General features: G+C 40.0%; 1 protein-coding gene and 1 non-coding gene across 2 annotated transcripts in view; both read right to left on the bottom strand.

Moving 5' to 3' along the window:
• Camta (Calmodulin-binding transcription activator) overlaps positions 1–15,824 on the bottom strand; it is a 1,815,113-nt gene that overhangs the window by 1,513,923 nt on the left and 285,366 nt on the right. The window lies entirely within an intron of this gene.
• TRNAP-AGG (transfer RNA proline (anticodon AGG)) lies at positions 10,732–10,803 on the bottom strand. Its single transcript has one exon. It is a non-coding gene; the product is annotated as a tRNA-Pro (tRNA).

Below are 15,824 nucleotides of genomic sequence, written 5' to 3'. Positions count from 1 at the left end.
TCTAGTAGCTAAAGCTTGGGTAACACAATTTTGAATAGCTAGAGTGTCGATAGTCTCGATGCAATACGAGACAAAATAAAGGCTTATGATCATTCTCACTTTGAGGAAGGGGAAGTGAAGAAAAAAATCAGCAAGGCTTCATCCACGAGGATTAATAAATAAAACTTAACAAGCCATGAACAGTGGTACGTACGTAGGTAATATGAAAAAGTGATTATTGTTGATTGTTGGTGTTAATGGCTGGACTAAAAATACTTATCACACTCGCGGATGACAGTTTTGAAAATACTGAATAATGACGAGAAAATATGACGATTGATCATATTACGCTCTCGTTTTAGAAATAATAGGCGAAAACGGCTCTCAATATAATAACCGTCATAAACAATGCTCAAAGCAAAGCCTGCGTCAGGATGGAAATTTAGTCATTGGGGGCAAGAAAGAGCGTTGTTAGAATACTTTGAGGTCCCATTCATTTGCCTCTCAACTCACAAACAAACAAAAATCGATGCTAATTTTCGGCAAGTATTATTTTCGATACACTAATTAAGCCATCAAAATTTATGAATCTGAAACCAGGTAATATTTTCCATATATTCCGCTCCAGATTTAACTAAATTTCCCAACTTCTCGCATTACAGAAACGATTGTTCACCTCTCTTTTTTTCGGGTAATATTTTAACGCGCCTTATCCAAATATTTATACATATATAGTATATCTATCTTCCGATGAAGACGTAGCAGAATTCCGTCGAAATGATCAAGAAATAACGTGTGATATTTTTATGTGTGTATATATTGTTTGTTGCTGTCCAATTTATTATATGAATATAATGTATATATATATATATATATATATATATATATATAATAGATTGAACAGCAATATATATATATATACACACACACATTAACTTCGTGAAGGATAGTCTCAAAACGTGATAGCTGACGCAAAATGAGTTTTTACTAATGTACCTCAAGGAAGAGTGTCTACATAAAACAGAATTTGCATAAGGAGCTGCATATTTCACAGAAGAAACTGCATAAGAATTCTTCATGCTGAGGTAAGAATTCTCCTGTAGGAAAGGGATTCTTTGGTCCTCTTTGTACGCCCTTACTGCTAATAGTTCCTCATCAAGGAGCAAATGTATCGGTCACACTGCCGATAGGGAACTAGCATGCACACAAACGAACCTTTTTTTATACCTGTAATTCTCTTGAATGTTGGATGAGGAACGTGTAAATCTATGCCATGTGCTCGCATACCTTAACGTACATTCGTTTGTCTGTGCATATCCGCGTCAGTGTGAACCGCACAAGTGCATCGGAGACAAAGACGGGAACTAGGAAGAAAAAAAACGCAATCTCGCGAAAGCATGAGAGGAAGTGCGAACTGAGCGGCGAGAGAAAGAGAGAAAAAGGGATTGAACAACATACTAAACTAATGGAAAACGATGATGACTCGAGATTGGAAAATCGGAACGAGAGAATCACAATGGGCGAATGAAATGAAAGGCAACCTATGGGAGTGGGGGAAATGGGGAGGGGGGAGAGGACGCTGGGGAGTAGGCGGTCGAGGGTCGGCGAGGATGTGGAGAAAGGGGCAGCGGGTTGCTGTGGGGCGTGGCGAGGGGAAATGGGAGAGATGGCTCGCATAGGAGCGTCGGTGGTAGGTCTAAGGGGAGGGGAATGGAGGTAAGAGAGAGAGAGGGAAGCTGAAGGGAGAGAAAGCACGAAATGATTGGAAAAGTGGAAGGGAAAAAAATATAACGATGGGAGGAAGAGGAAAAAAATAGCGTGAACGGGTCCGGTGGACAAAACTGGAAGATTACAGGAATATGGAAATTTCGCGACCGCCGCGCGCTAGGCCCCGTGGAGAAGGGCGCCGGGACATGAGGGGGTGATTGGCAACGGGACGGGAGGGATGGGGAGTGTGGAGGAGCGGCGCCGGGCTCTCTGGGTGTGGGAGAGGAGGAAAGGGGTCGGGAGGCGCGGCGGAGCGTAGGAGAGACGTCGGGTTTCAGAGAGGAGAGAGTCCACCGGTGGAAATATAGACGACTGGATCCGTGCGGCATCGAGAGGAGGATAACGGGGAGCGGGGGGAGGGCGGGGTTTGGAGGACGGGGCGCGGTAAGGGAGGCGAGAGGGGCAAACGAGCCGCGCCCGCGTGTGTATATGTTGTGTGTGGGGACGCGGCCTTGAACGACCCGCGATTGTTATGTCTCCGCGGTTTGTCTCCCCCCCCCCACCCCACTCCTCCCACTTCCCCTCCCACTTCCCCTCCCTCCCCTCTCTCTCTCTCATTCAAAAAATTTAGACGGCAAAAACATGAACCAAATATTTTTTCAATAGAATGAACTCGGAGCAGCGTGGGAGAAAGGGAAAATAAAAAAAGATCACACACACACACACACAAACGTACGCGTATGCAGTTGGTTTTCTGAGTGAATGTACTACAGGTACATTACAGACCAATGCATACAAACACACACACATGTAAACACAGAAATGTAATTATCTACCAGCGTATATACAACCATGCACGAGTGTTTGTGTATTTTTATAGGTATGAAAAATATATTTTATGTTACATAGTAGACACACTAGAATTATAGGAACATACAAATATGACACGCCGTTTTTACGAAATTTTAGGTGACAGAGCAACCTTTTTCGGAGATAGAATAAGAATTGGACGAAGGAAGCAGTTTCAAGCTTTTTTTGAAAGTTATCTATCAAGAATGAAATGAAAAACTTTGTGGAATCCACATAAAAGTGATTTTTATCAATCCGACCTAGTCGTACAGTGGCAGGTTTCACGTCGTGAAATAATTCCATTTTCGGAAAATAAATACGTTAAATTTGTACCATATTCAGGTCTGAAAAAAGCCCAAGGAGTGGAAAGCTGGGTTGTATCAAAAATGTTAGGGGAAATTACAAGCGTTTTGACAATTACTTTGCCAATATAACCTAGGTTCCGATACCTAATGTAATCTTCAGGTCCTTAAGATTACATTAAAGTGTCAAAAAATACGTCGGGCTAATAATTGAATTTTACAAAGAAAATGTAAGCGCTAGCACAATGACGCACTCTCTTCCTTGAACAAAAGGTTGCACTTAACAATAACTCCCCGAAGGTGGTTGCACCACTGAAACACTATACTCTTCTGTACCCATATATGCATTGCATTACCTTCTGTGACACCAAGAATTCAGCACAGTAGATTACGGGGGATATAATAAATTTCGATACCCCTTCGCCGTTATTCCGACCGCTTACGCCACCTCACAAAACTTTTATAGTGATTGGGAAGAATTGAAATGGGATATTGAGCCTTTGGAAACGAAACAGAATTTCGGGGGGGAGCATTTTTTTCCAAAGGGGATGACGGGAGTGGTATAGGTGTAGGGAACAGCAAAAATATGGTCAGCGGGAAGCAAAAAAAAATACATGCATATTAGTGGAATGCATGCATTGCAAAATGAAAGTGAATTGCATAGATTGGAACAGAAGTGTATATAGATCAGCGCACACTGAGCTGGCATTATCATATTTATGAGGGAAATGGGAAAAATTGAACAACTTTTAAGCAAAGAATGGCAAAACATCGGTGAAAAATAAAAGACGAGGAAATCTAGATAACGGTCATGTGATTTCATATCTCATTTGTTCCCATGCTTCCATTAATTTTTTGAGGAAATTGGATTCATACCATATCAGGAGGAATTCGAGTTTACATTGATTACAATGACGAGCAATACCAAAAGACAAATTTTACGATGAACTATCTGGAATGAGCACTCATGCGAGACGCAGCCGTATTCGAACATAACTCTTTTAAAATCAATATTTTATTCCACTGTAGTTTATGGAAGCACTAAAATATCTTATGGCACAGAATCTAAGTGTATTATATAGAAGAGAACGAGAAATTAATGATACCTTAGTGCACTTCTGGTATTTCTCGAAATAAAAACCGTGTCGCTTTAGACACAGAGATATTTATTTTTTTACAATTACTACAAATGGCACAAAAACTAATTATTTCCGTTTAAATTTCTCGAATCATGTCAAAGTATTTGCGTCTATTTGAGCTTAAAATTATATTCTTAAACTAAATTAAAATTTATACCAATATAATGGCATTTTTTTTTAAGGTAATCTACCGGTTAAGGTAGGTTTTTGGATGGACACAACTAACCACCAAACAGATATTTTATTACTCCTAACAAAACACAAAATCCATCATCCTACTCTATATCAGGTCCCTCTTCATCTCTGAGTACTTTCTTCCTCCCTTCATCCCGTCCAACATCCCTATCCTGTTCCTTCCCTTTCCTCTTTTGCCCAACATTCTACCCTCTATCACAGTCTTCAACATCCCACTGCCGGTCAACACCCCCTTCATCCACTTTTCCTGCCTCCATAGGATTGTTCCCAACAAACCCCTCTCTTCGCCCACCATACCAAGTACTTCCTCATTTGTTTTCTTCTCTGTCCATTTCACCTTCTCCATTCTTCTCCACACCCACATTTCAAAAGCCTCCAGTCTACGTCTATCCTCCTGCTTCAATGACCACGTTTCCGCGCCGTACATAGCTACGCTCCATATCAAAGTTTTTACGAGTCTTTTCTTAACATCCTTACTCAAAGTCCCCGTCATCAACTCCCTCCTCCTCGTGAAAGCCTCTTTGCCTAGCGCAATTCTTCTCCTTACGTCCCTACTACTTTGACCGTGTTGGTCCAAAACACTACCGAGATACGTAAACTGTTCTACCTGCTCTAGTTTTTGCCCTCCTATTTTAATGTTAAGCTTGCCCTTTTTCTTTCTAGAAAATCGCATAACCTTTGTTTTATTAATGTTGATTCTCATCCCATACCTGTCGCACTGAATTTCCAATTCACTCAGCAATGCTTGCAGCCCCTTGGCTGACTGACAAACTAAAGCTTGGTCATCAGCAAACCTAACTGATTTTACGAATTCCCCGCCCACTTTCATTCCTACCTCTAGTTCTTCCCATGCCTCTTTGATCATTTCCTCTGCATACAGGTTGAACAGCAACGGTGATAATGGGCAACCCTGCCTTACACCCCTTCCTAACACTGCCCATCCTGACTCCCCGTTTCCCACCCGCACCTGAGCAGTCTGAGACATGTACAGGTTGCGGATTAGCCTCCTTTCCCTCCAATCTATTCCTATTTTCTGCAATATACTCATTAGTTTTTCCCAATTCACTCTATCAAACGCTTTTTCGAAATCTACGAAACAGGCAAATACCTCCTGGTTGTGTTCTATATTCCTCTCGATTAATAACCTCATTACTGCAATGGCATCACGCGTACCTCTCCCCTTCCTAAACCCAAACTGATCATCCCCTAAGTAATCATTTGCCCTACTGGCATAATTATACCATATTTCGACGCTAATTATACTCTAAAACTTACTGATTTTAAGACAATAAATATGTTTTAAATAAAATTTAGAGGGTGTATAATTAGATTTTCATTGAATGTGCATTATTAATAATTAATACTCGTATACGTATTCAATGGGAAGATAAAATGAAAGTTACCCTTTTTCCAAAGTTCTAGTCCCACAGTCTTCCATAGTAAACTTTTATGCTAGTCGAAGATGACTATTTTGACTAATATACTAATGAGTGGTGGAAGAGAATATCAAGAAAGCGCGGAAAAAAGCGGTCACAGAGGGCGAATCTCATTAAACATATCCTAAAATTAGTCTTTGTCCGCAGCGATCGACCCGAAGAGGAACATTGAGCAATATTTAACGCGGTCAATATCTCAGAATAATCATTCTTCGAAAAGAAACGATTCAATAGCGAAAGAACTTTGAAAGATATAAATAAACAACCCGATAACTGGAATCTTTCTAGACAAAAATACCTCAAAAACCGGTTTTTTTATGCAAAACCGAGAGCTATCATTTAAATAAACGTGGATATATAGTATGTCAGGAGTTCATATAGAGTAAAGAAGGATGCTCCTCAACCAGCAACGGCTTTAGAGTGCAAAAGAAATCGCAATATTAACATTTCAATTAAACAAAATTTGAACCAAAGATCAACAGAAATGCTAACTGCACAAAAGAAATATAATGCAAGCTTTATTATGAATGGTGCCAAAGAACAGGCAATAAGTAAATCGCCAATCCTAATAGCATACTCCATGTGCTAATGGAATGATATATTGGTTGACGTCATATTCAAACCACTTTTATGATTCCCAAAATTATCCAGTCAAATTTGGGGAAAGAATATTTTCTGTGGTACCACAGATAAATTTTTCCCTTTTGCTACTGTTTTTCTATTAGTTGATACCTTCATGCCAAACAAAATTCTTTAAATTTACAGTATCTTATCAATCAAATTTATAGCCAACATGTAGAACACTTTTCCTATGCCTTCATCTCCGTTACGGACACGTGTGTGATCCGACGGGTACGATAAATTCATACTTCTTCGATACAGAAAATGAAAATAACCTCATGCTTACAAAATTTAGAAACAAATAAAGAATGGGATGAAGTTGGTTCAGTGGCTTGTGCATTGACTTCCGTCCCCGAGAGCCTGGGGTGTTTTGACAGATTTTTCAATGGCGTCCAAATCCTCACTTGGGGTGCAATTTTGAGATCACTTCAAATGGTGTACACAATTCGTCGAACTCGATGTTAAATTGAGGGGGCCCTTTGGTCCATTTCGCCAAGAGTAGACTACTGTTGACGCTGATTTTTAGTATAGGAGCAAATGACATCATAATGGTCGTCCATACCCATAATTACTACTAGTCCTGCTAAATTTTTGTGTAAGCTTCCGCGAAATGGTTTTCATGAACACATTTCAGTTCGTGATTGCAACCGAGTCATTGGAAATAAAAGAACTAACTGCACGTCACCGGAAAAAGCCGACTGAAAATCGAATCATGAACCTAGAATCTCGAACAAAAATGAATTATTTTACTTTTATTTCTAATACAATAATGGAACGAATGGCCAAAGATGACGAAATGCACACGGGAAGAAAAAGATTCATCTATGTGAATAAGAACACAAGAGGCGACAGAAAGGGCAAGGGGTATTCTAGAACTCGCGGGAGAGAGAGAGAGAAAACGACCACCCTGAGCTGCCAATCAGGGTGATGACCAATGTAAACTGCCCCGTTTTGAATGATGGCGCCTAAAAGTTAGAGAGAGGGGAAAAACCGGTCGGATTGATGGCAGGTACGCAGGTAGTGGAGCCAGGCGGCGATGGTGACCTCGGCAGACGGACACCACGTCGAAGTCGAATCGCGCGACAAAGAATCGAAAAATCATTTAAGTGAGAACTCCCAATTTTTCTCTCTCTCTTTCACACTCACACACACAGCCCTGCCATGCCACTCAGTAAAAAAGCGAGTGAGTGAGCACTACGTACGTGCCATGTCGGAAGGATGAAATCGAGATGGGAGAGTTTGAGTGAGAGATAAAGAGCGAAAGAAGACAGAAACTGAATCGGGGATGGAGGAGAGAGGGCTGAAGAGAGGGAATGACGACGAGAGCAGAGGAGAGGGAGCTTCGACTCGGCGATCAGAAAACAGAAGACGAATGAAATAACCGGTCAAACTGGGTCACGGGAACATAAATCGTGGGAGAAAAAACAAGGAACATTTTTATATCCGCAGAACGAGCTGATCTTCGGAAAATGATGATAATAATAAAAAATTAACGCGCCACAGCAGGTCCGCTTATGCAAAACGTACCAGTTAAAGAATGTGCGAACATCGGTGTGGGAAAACGTAAAGATTTTTTTTAAGAATTCTAAAAACGAACGGATTGGAGGGACAATTGAAGAGGAAGTAAAGAGGTGAAGGGGGAAGGGAGTGGAGGAGGCCTTATATGAGACGAGGTGGGGAGGAGGGCGCACGAGAGCGGAAGGTCTAGAAATGCCGAGACGGAAAGGACTAGGTGCGGAAAGGGAAAAGAGGGAGAGGAGCCATGGGGTGAGGGGTAGTTGATAAAGGGCGACCGTGCTGGCTGGCAGTCGAGTCTGCAAAAATAAGACCGGAAATTACGTTTTCCTGGACTGCGGAAAGAGTTTTCGGGGAGGAGACCTCCGCGTTCAAAGGGGGGCAGCAGTCTGTTCGGAAACTAAAACGGACGCACGCCAGGGCACTTTTGTACGAATACCTTTCGAAATATGTTGGTTTTATGCCATACCCCATTCCGTACAAAGTGGAACTCATGCAAGATTCTCTCCATTTCCATCTTGCCGCCTCCTTTCCCTTAAAAAAAAACCTACCCGGACCGTTCCGTTCTCTTCTCCTCTCGCGTTCCAAATCCCCCCAATCACTATCAATATGCCTCCGCGATACAAGGGTTGGAGTGGGAAAGAGAGAAGGGGAGGGGGCGGGGAGGAGGAGATCGCTTGCGAAAGGAAACGAGTGGAATTTTATTCCCACGTGTCTATTCGGAAAGCGTAAAGAATGGGGATTTGCATTCATCAAAATGTAAAGCCTTTTGGAGATTCTTTATTGGATTTAAATGGAATATCGGGAGCAGAAAACAATCGATAGAAATGGGCTCCACAAGAGCTGTATTCTGGAAAGATTGAAAATCGACACTTGATGATTTTGGTCCAACACATTAATCGCTGCAAATAACCGAGTTAAATTAACCGTCATTCACCAACAAAGGTGATGTATCATATATATATTTCTTACCATTGATTTCAAAAGGATAAGTAGATTCATCTATAGACCCCTCCCAATCAACTGTGCAGAAAAATATTAAATCCATGGTCGGTAATATCGGAATAATAGCACAATGATTTACGTCTAGAACCTATTTAGCATTTCTGGGGAAATATTCTGGTGCATTCTGATGCATCGCCCGATAAAAAAGCGAGATTTTAGGACACACTCATTAGTTTTTAAATCGGAAAATTGTTTTATGTAATGCTTTAGACGATTTTTCTCTATTCATTAATATTGTTTTTATTCGTGACAGGTCTACCACCTCACATTTCTCTTTGTCTGGTCGACGGTTTTCCTCTAGCTTTTCTCCATGAGTCATCAATATTTTTCCTTCAATTATCGTCATAATAATCTAGCTCTGTATCATGCTGGGCGTCCAATCTGTTCCTTCATCTCTGTTTATTAATGCTTGGATTGACCATTGTACCATATTTTTCTTTGTACCTTTTCATTCCTGTTCCTTTTTATCTATCCATTTAATTTCCAGCATCTTCCTTAAGCACCAGCATCCGAAGGCTATTTTTACTGGTCCCTGTCTCCGATCCACAAAATACCACACAGTCTGCATGAATGTATCATGTCGTGGCTAGTTGTTAGTCGATCAAGTATGAACTCTACATTTACGTCCAACCGGATTCTTCCACCAATTCTTAGGAGATAGGTGAGCTATACCTGTTGTTCTATTTTCTCTCATCAGGTGCCTCATCAAATTTTCTCTCAGATTATATCCTGCATCATAAGATTTTATGTTTCTCTCTATCGATTCCATATTTTTCTCCTTAAATGATTCATTAGAGCAGGAGAAAGATTAAGCCATTCAAATAGCGCATTATCCGCTAGCTCTCCGATTTCATCAGCCAAACAAGGTGAATCAGTTACATACCCATCCATCTTAATTTCTTAGATGCCTATTCCTTTAAGTACTTTAATGCATCGAACTTTTTTCTGGCACATTTGATTGGTATTGCGGAGAAGCACGAGTAGTTGTAATACAGTAGGAGGATTATTTTCAGCAGTACCCATTAATGTATTTTTTTAATTTAAAACCAATATTCAATTCTACGAATCGAAAGACCATTGAAAGTATACTAATGCACACACCATAGATGTATTTATTTCTACTGGTACCTTGGGATAGAGAATGTCTTCTGAAGTTTCTGCCTTCTCCCTGAATCCAAATCGTTCTTTTTCCTAAATGTTGCTTCTTTTATGTATGAATAACCTTCAGCTGATATCAAGCAATTAGATGCTCGGAAAGAGGAACTGTTTTTAAATGATAGTTTTTCTATCCTCGGGCCAAATTTTATGACACATGTAATCAGTTGACTGCATTAATTTAATTACGTCGCGAGACCAGAGTTCTGAGGAAACAAACTGCTTCTTTTTTTCTTTCTTAACGAAACGCTTATCCAGCAGACACGCCTAGAAACTAATTTACACATGTGCAAAAGAAAGATACTTTTTATGAACAGACATGTCTTTTCAAGAAAACGCGAGCTCACTAACTATTATACAGGCCTCAGTGCAAAACAATCATCGAGGAACGCATGCTAGACTCTTCAAAATAAGAAACACGTTTCCTAAACAGATGAATCTTTAATAACGTTATGAAATTAAGAAGTTAGTAATTCTACAATTCTTATTGAGGCAAAGGCCATGCTTCCTAGTGGATCACGTAGGGAGAATAGGTGGAAAAAAACGGACATTGAACTATATTTGTCCTTATTTTTTAATTCAACCAAGGACTTAACCACTAATATCGTAAATTTGACATTCGCTTGGCTCATCTACATCTCACAGCAACGTGCTGGGTGTCAAGAAAAGTTTTTGCCAACTCATACAAAGTAGGGATGGGTAAAATTTACAACCATCACACATTCGCAAAGACATTAAAGTACTCTTTCATTCGCAAAAAAAGGACCAACAATTTCGATGATTCTACGATGAAAAAATTAAACAAATTTTTCGAGGAATAAAAAAATTGGGCTCGTCCGGGATTTGAACCCGGGACCTCTCGCACCCTAAGCGAGAATCATACCCCTAGACCAACGAGCCGGCTGTCAACATTCGGAGATGAAGTGTTAAAAGATATTGCCTTGAACGCGATACGTATAGAGAAAGTTTCCACTTGGACGGAGGTGCGCGCGCAGTCCTTCCACGAGTGCACGGGATATCTCCCACGTCCGCGGTTTCGACGACGGAATCGCCTCTCCACCCATTCCACTGTAGACCACCTCCCCTCTTCCACAATTCTCCCCTCATTCTCTATCCCATCCCTCCCGGCCCCGCCCCCAAACCTCAAGCAACCGCTGTGAGCAAGCCGTCAACCCGCTCGCTCTCTCTTCCTCTCTCTCACCTCATCCCCGCGGTGCAAGCATTCTTCAAATGCCACGAGACAACCTGTCCTGGCGACCTGGCACACGACGAGCGTCCGTCCGTCAACGGACGAAAACCGTTACGGCACGCTGACCACGACGGACACTGCGGCAATACCTGTATTACACCATTACCGCATGCACGCTGACGAGGCATTCCGCGAAATATTTAAAGTTTGCATTTTCTTCATAGGAAGATTTTCAAGTAGAGAGAGAAACACCTGCTCAAGAACGGTGAACGAGTCTCGGGGTAGGAAATATGCGCGATTTTTTCATGAAGAAATATCCCAGTGTTTGCTATGGTTTTTCGCTGGATGTTTTTTCCAGACATTGTGTTGTGACTGACCAATTTACTTTCCGAAAATAGTATTTTTATTACACCCCAAAATGAAAAGGCACATTATTACTTTTAAGGTGGTCAATCACTGAAATCACCAATTTTATGCAGTAAACCACAATTTTACGATGACGCGCATATTTTATTCGTATCATATTTACATGTGATCCACCTAAAGAGTTCAAAAGTAATTTATGCAGAAAATGTCACTTTAATGGCAAATTTATGAACGGGTTCTGTAATGAACGGCAAATGAAAATAAAAATACCTGATGGAACAGTTTTTTTCTTAAATGTCCCCACGATATAAACTGAACTATTTTGAAATAATTTTCATTTTTATGATTAAAATGAACGAAAAAGTTATATTTTTAATTTTTGTGATTAACTATCACCGAAACAAAAAACATTTCAACCATAAAGTTGGCAAATTTTATAAAATTACTTAACACTTTTCAAATCTGTAATTTTGAAATCAGCGAAGAGTGAGCCTAACGTGTGGTACTGATTGGTTTCAGTCTACAACTTGCAGCGGTAGGACACCCGGTGAAATTTTATAAAAAGTCCGGACCTTGACATAAAATGTCATTGATGAATGTTAATAGTTCTTTCAACACTCATATCCAAAGCTATTTGTTGTCGAAACAAAAAATCGTTTAAATTCATATGATTCTTCAACGGATTTATGTAACGAGTCCAAAGGCCATGCCAATGATATATTTTAGAAGTTCATTAAGATGCGGGATCCTGAAATTACAAAGATTCTGTGTAATCATTGTGCATGCCCATCAAGTTTATTGGATTGGAAACAATATTTGTATACACTCCTCACCTCGCCACACTATCACCTTGCAATTGACCGACATTCGCAACCTGTCCCATTTCAACCCCAACTTTCCTCCCTTTCACAACTCACAAATTCATTTCCATCCCACTCCACTCCCTCATGCATATCCGGTAATATAATTTACCAACTAAATTGCAAACGTCATCCCTCCTAACACATTAGATAATGAATCAGAACCCTCAATATCCGCCTAAATAATTCATCTGCCTCCTAAAAGCCTTCCTTCGCAGAAGGCTGTCTTCCAATTCCCCAACACGCTTCTCCCCATAATAACTCCTTCACTGACTCTTTCCATGCACAAATTACCGCCTCTCTCTAAGATGCACCACTGCAGCTCAAAACAATTGAGGCGACGCGCATTGGTTCCTAGAATCATCACATGAACTTGACTCGAGCCTTGCCCCCTAGGGTGATCCCTCATCTTTCCGTATTAGCGCTCGACCCTCGAACACCCCATGGAACGCTCTTCTGCTACACCTGCCCTCCCCTCTGACCCGGCACCTTCTCTCCCTTCCGATGATAAAGGTGTCTGTGCCATCGAAATATTCAAAAATACAATATTGTGCCCTTATTTTGTGTTCCGCACCTTCATTACCTCTGTGACTACAAGAACATACTTATTTACTTCCGCGAGCATTATTCCATCAATTAGTCCAGGAATAGCCGCGTTAATTACTATGAATAAAAATGCTTCTAGTCAGAGGTTTATTAAAGTAAAAATATTAAGTCAACTGACTCCTTGGCCTTTTACGACCCTAATTTCAATTCAGCCTTCAGCCGATTGCTTATTATTAATGAAACCTTAGACTGAAGTTTTGGCTACAGCCACAGAGATATTTATCATGAATGCAATATTTTAAATAATTTAGCGATTACAGTGCCAAGGTAGAAAGATATTTCACGGTAACTTTAAACGGAAAAAAATGACTCCCACAGCTCGAAATATTTTTCATTAAAAGCCGAGAAAGCGACTTACACTTTACTCATCTCATTACCTTGTCCCGGATTCATGTAGATCGTTTTACAAATATAACCTGTACTCATGCAAATGATGACTTCTTCTAACTGAAATGCGACTGTTCAGATACATTAAACGACGATCCGATCAAGTAGCATGGCATAAAACATCCTTAATAGACGGTGGAAGTAATTAAACTCCAACGTAATACCAAATCTGAGTCGTCGAAATGACTAAATAAATCTTCTACAACACAATTTAGCCTTGGAATCCGTCGGCCTTGTCGTATTCCTTTTAAACAAAACTCTGACAAGTTTATACTGATGATATTTTTTGATGATACCTTGAGCCTCTATACAAACACTATTTTTCAATGTAGAAAAAGAATCCTGTTTATAATTAAGGAATGACATCAGAATTTTGCAAGAATTTGAGCAGGAAGAGTTTTGTTGAAATTTCGTTTTGACTAGCAATAATATCTTAACATTCCCCTTCATGTTCTTCATACTCAACCGAGAAAATGTTCTCGGTGTCAAGATCACTGGAGAGAAAATAAAGGGAAAATCATGAATAACAAATATTACATTCCACTTGCTCAAGCCAGATATATCAGCTTCAGTATTTGAGGTGAGAAAACTTAGGTCACACCAAATAATAATGGAGGGGAATTTACAATGTCTTTTTCTTTTCCCTTGGCACTGGAAATATTCTCACATGAGGAACCAACATTTTCTCAGTTACTGAAGATAAACATCTTTTGAGGATAATACAAGTAGGATAAATAAATAATAATGCATATTGTTCTTATAAATGACGGGTGTTATTCACCGCGAAGTAGAACAGACAGGCAATAAACAAACTGGCTCAACTTCAACTCTCTTCTGCGTATACCGACCGTAACATTATTACCATTGGTCTACCGGGTTAAGTTAGGGTTTTGATGGATCCTAGAAGCCAGAATCTACTGGGCTCGTAATACCGAACTAACATGAAAAAAATATCCTTAAACCCCACAATATAAGTATATTACAGTAGCTCATTATATAGTCCACATTCGACTCCCTTTGATTCCACCCTAAATGCCAATTATTTTCCTACCTTCTCCTCCCTTTCCTAGCATCTCTCGTCCATTACCACTTCCAGAACCTAATTACCTCTCAATACCTCTCACATACACTTGCCCTATCTTCTTCGATTTTCTCCAACAATCTTCTCTCTTCCCCTACTATGCCTAGAAACTTGGTTGAAGTTGGTTTTCGTTTTAGTATATTACATATTTTTCATCATTTTCCAGACCCAGGTCATAAAAGGCTCCAATCTACGCTTATCCTATTTCCGCAACCACCAAGTTTTGATGTAAAACATGCAAAACAACGTTCATATTAAAGTTTTTACTGGTCTTTTATTTCCATCTCTGCGTCTAATCTAAGGTGCCCGCCGCTAACTCCCGCCTCTATGGAGGCGCTTCTTTACCTCACGCATTTCTCTTACTGATGTCCCTCCTCCGCTACCCATTCTCTTCCAAAACCCTTACTAAATAGTTGAACTGTTAGGACTCCTGCAACATTATTATTTGGTAGTCTACCGTTTAAGGTAGACTTTGGGTTGATTTAAACCCCTTTATATCCGAGCCGCGCCTTACAAGACGTAACCTGATTCCACACACTACATTCAGCCCTCCCATAATTTTGCATACATCCTATCTACCTTTATTCCGACCAATATTACTATCCTTTCCCTGGCCTGACATCCCAGCTATAACAGTCTTCAAGAAGCTTCAACGGGCTATCTATCCGACTTTTGTGCATCCTTTGGATATCTCCCGACAACTATCATTAATAACTCTAAGTAAAGACCTCTGGTCACAAAAAAGACTGGATATTTTGATTTAACGGGGAAATACTCTCTGCATTATACTTTTTTTGACGTCACGGCGATGTCACTACTCACAAGGGCTGCCGGTCGCTGGACGGCGTTTCCTACCTCGGAAGATTAAATCCCCTTTAATGACAGCCCAGCTAGGCAAACGGTGGAAACGCAGGTTGAAAGATGAAATTCATCCTCCCAAACTTCTCTTAAGCACTTTTTCATGAGTTAAAACGTATTGCTAGGAAACCTTGACCGTCGCGTTCCGTAGTAGTTTTCATAACTTCGGATTTCAGTGTACATGGGTCAAGTTTTTATAAAAGATATTTTAGAGTTAAATTTAAAGCACGAAAAATATTATTAGGGAAAATTTCATTTGCTTACTTAAATAATCAACTAATATGTCTTTTCAATTAAATTCATATCATCAATTGATTGCTTATTATCTAAAGAATACAGTTTAATTCGTAAGCCTGGGTAAAATATTCACCTTTCGCGATTATCGAGCGAAAACTCATACATGAAGACAAACTAATATTTACGTCCACATATGTATTATGTTAATTATTTTTCGGTTCACGTTCTTCAAAATAAAGTGGCATCCGAAACATTTTTGCTGCAATGAAAACAAAAAACATGCACATTTTGCATAACATTAATTCTTAGAAGCAAATTAACTACTTAAGGATGGAAT

Source organism: Hetaerina americana, unplaced genomic scaffold, assembly GCF_022747635.1.
Source record: "Hetaerina americana unplaced genomic scaffold, ioHetAmer1.1.p SCAF_4, whole genome shotgun sequence".
Lineage (NCBI taxonomy): Eukaryota > Metazoa > Arthropoda > Insecta > Odonata > Calopterygidae > Hetaerina > Hetaerina americana.
Note: the sequence above shows the minus strand (reverse complement) of the source record. Positions and strands in the feature narration are given on the sequence as shown.